The following is a 10,627-nucleotide window of genomic DNA, read 5'->3' on the forward strand; positions in this document are numbered from 1 at the left end:
TCCGCTCTATTTCAGTACAGACAGCGCCGCACCCCCCCCCACACACACACACCCACACACACACACCCACACACAACAAACAGCGTCGTCCATTTCTCTGAAACAACGTCCTCAGAAAACAATGCACTGGATAAGGTCAGTGGGTGAGGGCGACGATGCCCGATGGCGTTTGGCGGGTCAAAAGTACAACTTTTGAGGAAAAAAAACAGAAAGGATTCAGGCTTTTATTTTGTAAAAATGTTATATCTCTATCACTGACTCACTTACATTTAAACTCAATGAAGAAGCGCAGAGAAGAGGTGATGTGTTTCCCCTCCTCTTCCTCACAGCGTGCTGACCGACATGAGCGGAAATCTCAGAACAAGACAAGTGTGTGGGGGGGGGGGGGAGGGGGGGCTGGCAGGGCAAAGTGGAGAAGTGCACACTCATGAGCTGTCGCACCTCATCGTGCTAGCCTGGCCTCCTGCTGGCAAATCACACAGCTGAGCGCACCATGGGCACGCAACGCAGCTGGTCGGATAGGCGCTTCATGCCCACAGGGGGGGGGTACCGTCGACTGGCACTGCCCCCGAAACAAAGTGGCAGGACCTCGCGCACACACACACACACACACACACACACACACCTGAACACACAGATGTAAGTTGTACATGGAGCTGGGGAGGCTTTAAGAAACAATCTCACAGAAGACAATAAAAAATATACACAGAGGTCTCAAAACCCAGTGGCTGTTTGGTAAAAAATAGGAGATTAAGAAACGCTGCAAATTGAATCCGAGGTTGTCCAGATTGTGATGAATACATTTCTTATGGGCTTCCTTCATAGGTTGGCTGGGCTCAGCCTTAGCGATAGGGGGAGGAGCTCAGACGTCCGGAGGGAGCTCGGAGTAGAGCTGCTCCCTGACATCGAATGGGGTCGACTGAGAAAGTTCGGACATCTGATCCCTCCCTTTGGAGGTTTTCTGGGCACGTTCAACTGGTAGGAGGCCCCGGTGTAGACCCCAAAAAATGCTGGAGGGACTATATATATATATCTCGTCTGGCCTCGGGGTTCCCCGGGAAAGAGCTGGAACGCTTTGCTGGACTTCTGGAACACCCCAGAGGAACAGAACGGGTGGATTTATAAACATTTTTGAATAAAATGAATAAAGAATCATGTTTGACTTTTTGTAGACTCGGCACAGGGCTCATCGGTGGCAGATGTTTGTGAACCAAACTGTGGCTTCGCACCAGTCTGTAAGTGATGTCAGTGGCAGGGTGGTGAGGAGAACGCCTCGCAGTGTTGAACACACAACCCTCCTGTCCGCCACACACACGCTACACACACGCTGACGGAACTATCTAGAGCTCAGCAAACACCCAACACTATCAGCACTCGTAGTCTGGGACACTTACAAGTACGCACTAACGCCGCTCAAATGAACACTTCACTGTGCTACAGAGGCAGTAAAAAAGGACCTATTTTGGTCGGTTGTTGAGACAGTCACAGTTTCATCGGTACTGCCAACGTGCTGGGATTGTATTATTAGTAATCATGGAGCTACGGTTGTGATATGAAAACATAAAACAAGTGTGCGGGTGTAAGCTTGTGCTAATCCGGGATCACACCTTCCCTTTCTGCTGTTGGATGGAAGTGACCCGAGAGCAGGAGAGAGTTGGCCTCCCTCAGGTCAGTTCAGCCCCCCCGCTGATGAAGGCGTCACATATTTTCTGGACAGGCTCAGGGCACAAATACTCTCAACGAGAGTAACGATGAGCAGATGGGAATTTTTGGGTGTAGACTTTCTTTTTGGGTGTTTCATTCCGTTCATACTTTAACTCTTCAATTACCGCATTAATATGAATGCAAGCGCTGCGCCGCGCTGACAGGTCTGTTTAAGCTTTTGATGGGGGAATTCTTCAAGCATGCGCTGGATCAACGTTGGTGCCAACACTGACCTTCGGGGGAAGCGGCCGTGACATGACCGATCCACATTCAATATCTCTGTTGAGGTCATTCTAAAGTGTTTTCTCTGTCAGCCACAGCACTGCCCTGCTGTTACAACAAAAGAAGAAGACTTTAGTATTTAGTTATTACTCGGGCTGGGACCATATGCTTATCTCCCGACTCCAAAATCTACCGATTGCCAATTCGATTTATGTATTGCCGATTTTCAAGACTTGCAATTTTTAAGTGTTGCAATTCAACATTTGGATTTATTGCACATTTGTTTGACACTAGATCATGAGAAACGTTGAATCACACACTTCTACAGACCTTTGCTTTAGGAAATCTCTCAAATCGACACAGTAGACAGTATGTGTATGTAGACAGAGATGAAGTCAACTCTATCGGTCATTGTCAGGATTTTTTAAATCACAGGCAACATATTTACTTATATATTTACAACATACTTCTGGTGAATATGATCAAATGAATCTCCTTTCCATAAATCTATTTTGTATGTACCAGATTATGTTTATTAGCACCTTATTGCATCGTTCCAGTAGCCCCACCATGTCTGTCTCTAGCTCTCCCCGTCAGCTCGACATGGATCATCTGAATGAATTTACCATGAATGTCAGTATTTGGCTGCAGTACAGTTGCAGTGACCACAGACCGCTTTCACCACTGTTACTTATGTTACTGCAATACTATTATGCAATACCACTATTTTACCTATCCATGACAGAGTTTACTTTAAGCCTCGTCTAGCTCTGCGTTTCCTGTGTTTCCATACTTCACTGTATGTGCAGTATGTGTAGTTTTACACACAATTGAATTTGAATTATATCGCATGAGACTTAAAAAAAAAAAGTCAATAAAAGTAACTTCAAAATAAATCGGTTTACTTAAGTGAATGCATTTTTTTTCCCACCCCTAGTTTTTACATTTGGGGAAAAAAAGAGATAGTCAAATGAAATCTGTACTTGGTATCAGAATTGTTACCGGGAGCCGTTAAGTCAGATCGGTGCATTCGTACTTATAATGTCGACGAGGTAAAGACGAGGTGGCGTCATGCTCTCTGTGCGGCCTGCTGCAGTACAGACAGTGTGGGTGCATTAGCTGCCAGCGGCCCCCAAACACAGGAACAATTAAACCCCAAATTACACACCATGAGGTCGGCAACACACCATGCGACAGAAAGAATAGAGGGCAGTTACTCAACCTGGTCTGTAATATCCCTGAGTGTCTATGTAGTGACCCGTGTTCTATCCTTCAACATGACTAAACAAGGCAGCACACACACACACACACACACACACACACACACACACACACACACACACACACACACACACACACACACACACACACACACACACACACACACACACACACACACACACACACACACACACGATGGGTGGTGGTGGTGGCCTCGAGATTAGAGAAGTGAGCTTGTGACAGGGGGTTTGCTGGTTTAATCACCGGGTCAACTGGGACACTCGAGTGTGATTAAAATTCGCTCCCTTCGTAGCTACTGTTGGGACGCCCTTGAGCAAGGCACTTAACCTTCAGCTGCACTTTACGGCACGTGACTTCAGCTGGTCTTTACCATCTAATGACGTAGAAATGCATACTCAAATCTGGTCATATTGTGACCGCAGTGACGACTGCTGCTCGTGGCTACACTCGGAGCTCAAAGTCTCGTCTTTCACTCGAGTGAATCAGCAATAATCCGGAGAGAGAGCTGCGTCTGCCACAGGCTGCGGTTACTTTCCTCCTTGGGGTGACTTTACCTCCGCAAACAGCCAGTCAGCAGGCGGTCGAAACGCGAGACGTGAGGGACGGGCGGGGAACGGATGGAAATAATAATGCAAAAAGAGCTGGTTGGGAGTAAGAAGCCTGTAAAGCGGCCCTTTTTTGGAGCAGATTTGGGGTTGTAGCGAGAGAGCGAGATTAGGCGAGATTGGCGGAGAGAGGCTGCACAGGGAGGAGAGAGGGAGCGAGGGAGATAAGGAGAGCGAGGAGCAGATGGTGGCGGGGAGCCAGACGCGATCAGAATCTTCCCGAAAACTTCAAAAGGGGGAAACTGGTGGAGCACAATAACTTCCTTCTCCCGTCCTAATTCGCTCGCACGCTCAACGTTTTATAGCTCAATCCACCTTGAGATGCCTTCAGGAGAGCAGAACAGTGAGAGTAAGGGAGAGATGGCGTGGGTTTACACTCTCTTTTAATGATTTCTTTCTAACATTTCATATGAATTATTCAAGATTATAGTCAATAAACGGAATCAAAATACAAATTTTTAGAGCACTTTCAAAGCTCAAAGTGACAAAGGTAATAAAAGGACAGTAGATTCCAATTTTTATTTTTTATTTTAATAATAAAAATTTGATTGTGTGTGTGTATATAGAGTACATGGCTGCAACCCCCGATGTGTAGTGAAAGAGCATTGTACTACATTAGACAGATCAATCGATTGTCAACATATTGGTTAGTTGCAGCTGTAATGTACGTAATAGTTCATTCAAAAGGTTTTGAACCAAAATAGTTTATAAATGTCGGTGGAAAGTTCCATGACGTATCGTAGAATGATGCATAACACTGGCCGGTTGTATTGCGCAAGTGTATATGGAAGTAGCCATGTTGACATCAGCAAAAAAAAAGTATTTTTTAATTCACTTATCTTTTTGTATTTTGTTTTTGTTCATTTGTTTGTGTATCCTGAATAATGGCTGCCCTCCCTACATGCACTTTTTGTCTTCATCAAACGACGTGTCATGTATCCACGTCTCTGGACAGCCTTGGGAACAGTTTCCTGTGTCTACTCCACTAAGCTTATGATCAGTCTGTGTGACACAAGAGGAGAAGCAGACAATACTTGACTGCAGGGTTCGCTATCAGTCCCATTGATTCAGCTTCACAATAACACAATAGGACAAAGCAAGTACTGTTAATGAGTGACTCTTCAACAAAGACCATTGAGATTGACTGAGAATTGTGTCTGTGTGCTGGTGATGAAGTCATACTTCTTCTGATGATACAGCAACATGAGCTATTAGTCTGTAAAGTAAAGAGGAGCGATACCATGACTCAGCTCCCCACTGACTCTTTCTTTGCATCTCATTATCTGTCTAGACTCAATAAAACTCAGCGACCGTACCTCAAGTCTTTAAATCAATGTACGGGTCACATTTATTCCCATTTGAACGGAGCCTCTGGCTGACCTCATTAACACCTTAATGTAGATGGGATGACATAACTGGCCGCGGTCTATTTTTAACCTCTAAGTGACCACACAGTGCAGCAGTTCTGGAAAAAAAACGTTCCCTCAGCTCCTGTCAGTCATCTTTGGCGTGAACCTGCAGCGGCCGGCAGAAACCAGGCCTTTCAGCGGTTGTCAGGGCTCGTTACCGTGACGCTTAACCCCCCCCGTCCCCGTCCCCGCGTCCCCCTGGCGGAGATAAGCAGACATCAGCGCTACGTGCTGCCTGACACGACGCAGGGAAACGAACTGGCCGCTACATCGTCATCCTCGCGGTTCAGGAATGTGCTCGTAGTATCTTTGACCTTAACATTTTTCTCCTAACTGAACAAAAACACGTGCACTTATTTTGACAACACAACTATATTTTTGAATAAAAATAACACAAATATCTGTACTTATAGCAGCTTTAAAAGGCATTCAGAACCTACATCAGTCCGTAACAGAAATAAAGTTAATTATGTGTGACTGCACACTGACGATCTAAACTAATACGACAGGAGTGGAAGTGTCAGACACACACAGTCCTCCTGCTGGAGGGAGCATTTAGCCCACTGGCAACTTTGGTAAACTATTCTCATTATCAAAATAAGGAACATTTCAAAACACTTTTGTATTACACTGTATGAACAATTTCCCACAAGGCAGCGGGTCACAACAGGATATAAAACTAAAAAAGCATCCCTCATGCTCTGAAAACCAGAATAGAACATGTGCATTAGGAGTGTTTCAATTAGTTCCACCTTGGCTAAATGCCAATGTGAGGGACAATTACTTCTCTAATTGTTTTATCCGGTTCAGATTTCCCGTTTAACTGCTGCTTGACAGCAGCGGGGGAAGTAGAGTTCGGTTGGTTCTTTTCCTCATCCTCGTGATCGGCACATCTGGGTGATGCGTGTTGGATGTGTTTCCACACGTGCCCATTACGGTTGAGCAACGCCTGCAACACACTGTCCTCATCCTATGCACAACTCTCTCTATGTTGCCAATGCTGACCGGAAACCTGCAGGCGGGTCCTCCAAGCACCACTTTCCAGTTATTGGACAGTTATACAACTAGAGATTGAGACCATAAACTCATGTTTACAATGTTTACTGAGGGAATAAATCAAGTGAGAAGTAGAGTCATTTTCTCATAGACTTCTATACAACCAGAGGAGTCGCCCCCTGCTGGCCATTAGAGAGAATGCAACTTTTAAGGCACTTCCGCATTGGCTTCACTTTTCAGACCTCGGAGGTTGCCGCATCGGCTGAGCTCCAGCACTGAACAGCCGGTGGACCAATAACTTAGGGTGGCCACAACCTCATGAGACACTAAGACACTGCCACAAGCGTCCTGCATGAGTCAGCTCTGAGCAGCTGGGGCCGCCACTCACACAGTCAGTCAGTCTCTCTCACACACACACACACACACACACACACACACACACACACACACACACACACACACACACACACACACACACACACACACACACACACACACACACACACCTCCACTGGTCCCTCATGTCTCCCATTGAATGACGGCGGGGACAACTTGCGTTTAAAAGCTACGGCACAGTCTTGTCAACAACCAGTGATCGCGTCTTTAGTCCTGTCTGCTGCCGTCAGTGGTGAGCCGATGTCCAACACTGGACACAGTTCAAGAAGAATTAATATAGAAAGTTGCTTAAAAAAAAAAAAGGTATGAGGAATAGGGGGGAGAAAATGAGAGAGATGAAAAGTTTGTGGTTTCCATTCTCTTTGAAACAACCAAAGCTGTTGTTAACCAGCAGTTTGGCCAACAGAGAGATTCCAACAGCTGGAATCAATTAGGGGCTTTCTTAAAGGGGGACCGGCCGGCACCATCCACACTACATGTCTCACTTCTTAATACACACACAAAAAGTTTGTTCGGAGATGGGAGTGTGTGTGTGCGTGCGTGTGCGTGTGCGTGGGGGGGGGTCCAACAGGTCCATAGAAGCTGATTTGGACATTTTAACTTTCTCCCCCGCACGCAGAGGGGGGAAGTATCCTGACAAAAGCTGCTGCACTGTGTTGGACATGTTGAGCGGAAACAAGCAAAAAAACAACAACAGCCACATCAGCAACCTCGGGTTGATTTGTTTTTGTTTTAGGACACGTTAATGAAGGGGGGGGTTTCGACACAAAACTAACACAAACAGCTTTCACCAGGTCGTCTCTGATAAACAAGGACGTTTCTAGAACTTGACACCAAGGTGGTAACGTAAACGGAGTGGTACTCCAACAGCCTTTTTTAGTCCAATGTGCAACAGTAACGTTACAGGAGATTTCGAATAACCCCCAAAAAAGGAAATGTATCATGCAACTGACTCCAAAGAGCATAAAAAAAGCAAAATGAAGTCAATCTGGACAATCTTCAATCGAAGTCATTACCAGTACACTCAGCTTTGGGTCATTGTCGCCCTTCAAAGGACCCTACAAAGCCAGCATCATGTTCACCAGGTAAAAACAAAGTCTCCATCCGTGTCACACAACAGCCTTTAAAGGGCAGCATGCGCGTGGGTGTAAAGAGGGTGCACCTCCATCACCGGGAGTTTTGAAGAGGTGTGTCCCCCAACAGTACACCTCTGTCAGGAAGTGTCTGTGAGCGTGTTCTTCTCATTAGCATTTAAGCACGAATCTACTGCATGTTTAGAGAGGCTGCCCCCCCGTGTCATCCCCCCAACTGACAAAAGCGCACGAGCTGCTTTGAGGACCGAGAAGCACCGACAAACCACAGAGCCTGTGCGCGTGTTTGCATGTGTGTGTGTGTGAGACACTCGTAATGTGCCATCAAATAAATGCTTCCCCATCACCAGCGCTGAGAGATTAATCTCTCTCGTATGCAGTGTGGGAGTATAGCGGCAGGAACGAGCGAGCGCCATTCCCAAACCCGTGCACGTCCACAAATGCAGCACACATTTTGGAGCGCCGTTGAGCGAGCCCCTACGGTGCGATAAAAAAGCGGACGATATTCAGCCTCTAATGAGGCGAAACACGCTGCGTGCCGCTCCGTCAATACAACGGAGCGGCGCCACTGTATGCGACATGTCAAGCAACATGTTTAGCTAACATCTTGGTTGTATTTTCCCTCGCGCTCCCGGGCGGCCCCCCGACTTTCATCTCGTTATCTCCTCTGATATTACTTCACATTTAAGACCATTTGGGGAAGCTTCTTACCTCATGACGAAAGTGTCGCTGGGCCAAATATATCACAAAGTTCCTCAGGTATCAACGACGGGTGACTTGTAGTTTTTTTTCTCCCCAAAAGTTCACCGCTCGGTTCAAGGCTTACGGGCGATCAGATGAAAGGGGGTGCCGACGGAGTGACAAGCGGCTTCACAGTTTGCAGGCTATCCGGTAAAAAAAAAAGAAAAAAAGTACACACAAAAAGAAAAGGTAAAAAAGAAAATTGTGATTTAAAAAAAAAAAAGAAGAAGAAACAGTCGAGTCCTACATGGTCCAGAGCGTCGCGGCTCCGCTGGTGGTGAACAGTCGCTGGGAGGAAAGTGGAGAATCGCAGCGTTTCTCGCCGTTTTCTGGCGCACTCGGGGTCGGCTGTGATGCGGCGCTGTGCGGCTCGGGTGCCGGTCTGCTGCCGCTGCCTGCTGGCTGCAACACGTTCTGCGTTCAGGGCCGCACTGGAACCTCCTACTTTGAAGTATCACAGTGACACAGCCGGGAAAAAAAACGTTTTCTAATTTATAAACGTTAAAGCTACTTTTTTAATTATAGGAGGCACATTTTAGAGCGTATTTAGCCAGTGGGATGTTTCTTAGTTCAAAAGTCTCTGAGTTCTGATAATATACTCCTAGGAAAGTGAACAAAATAGCTCAATGGTGAATTATTTGGACAGCGTGCAGCTTTGATATATATTGGGGTCATTTATTAAACAGAGACAGTATTAGGTTAATACAGCCTCTGCTGCGCGTCACCTAAAATACTCATCTAAATGTTGGGTTGTATAAAAACTCTTTTGTGGGGCTTTCGTGTGCGCTGTATTTATGAGTCTTTGCTTTCCCACAGTACCTGAAGGCAGCAATTGACGCAACTTGTAGGACGTAGCACGTACAGGTTGCCCCTGACAACTGAGTTGGCTCTCCTGCTGTCTGCCTGAGATGTTGAGATGGGACCAAAGTGGAACAACATATTACTAAATATGCTGTTTGAAATAAATAAATACAGTAATCCTAAAATACATTTCAACTGTAGATATTATTATTATTGTTAGTAGTAGTATTACTATTGTTATTATAATAATTTCATTATTAATTACATTTATGGTCACTATAAACTCTCTTGCAGTGCACAATCCACAGGTCGAAGTAAAAATACTGAAACTTTGATGAACAATAACACCATATCACTATTGTGTTGTGATATGGTGGCTTTTGACAACTTTTGGATTTTGTAAATTCAATGCAAATGCAAAAGGTGACAAAGTAGGCTAATAACCTTTATTGTATTATTTTTTTTATTTTTAAGTAAAGATATTTTCCATACAAGCTGCTGCGTGCATATGTCACGTGTCCATCGTGTAACATTACACATCATTGAGCTATGACAGCACATCAGCTGATGAAGCCGGTACTATTAGCCAATCACACACAGCTCCGCTAACTATAACCGTTATACCGCCAAAAGCGCTGCTTCTTTATTTAGCTCTGGGGGGGGGGGGGGGGGGGGGGGGTACTATTCTCCAACCCCTAGCTTATGTTATCTGGAGATGAGTACAATGCAAACAAATTTAAAAAAAAAGGCAGAATGATTAGGAGAATGACACAAATAGGTCCTCTCTGGCCTTGTAGTTGAATCCTGAAGGGAAGCATGAGCGTTGTTAGCCCCGCTGTTTGAAATGATGCCTCAGACCGTATCTGACTTGTAGGCTGAGGAACAGTAACAATAAAGACAATCCACAATAATAAAATAAACCCAAATATAACACAACTAAGCCCCCTATAAGCTGCTCTGGATATATGCACTGACTGTTGTTATAGTTTTCTGACATTTTAAAAGAGGATTATGATCTTAAAAAAAAAGAAAAAAGAAAGGTGGAGGCAAAGCTTATATTTGAGCTCTTCTGCCTTTATGTAACGCCACTGCACTTTGGAACAAAGGTTCACCTCTGTGGAAAGGGCAGATCTGACCAAAACAACACCAGCACTTTTTAGGTTGCAGTTCTAGCTTTTTACTATAGGTTGTTAGAGGAGTGACTTCATGCAAAAAAAAATCTGTCTAGTCAATTTAATTAAAATGCATTCTGAAGTCATATGGGAGTACTTTGAAGGCGCGGACTCCTTCGTGTTCACGTTTGTGATCGTGGAATCTGAAGTGGATGCAGAAAGTCATGAGGCGCTGGAGGTGACCGGGCTGCAACTGACTCAGCTGGTGATGAATGAGCCGTCAGCTGCGATCCGCCCACTCCTCACCA

This window comes from Anarhichas minor, unplaced genomic scaffold (assembly GCF_050575085.1).
Source record: "Anarhichas minor isolate MPS153535 unplaced genomic scaffold, ASM5057508v1 ptg000136l, whole genome shotgun sequence".
Lineage (NCBI taxonomy): Eukaryota > Metazoa > Chordata > Actinopteri > Perciformes > Anarhichadidae > Anarhichas > Anarhichas minor.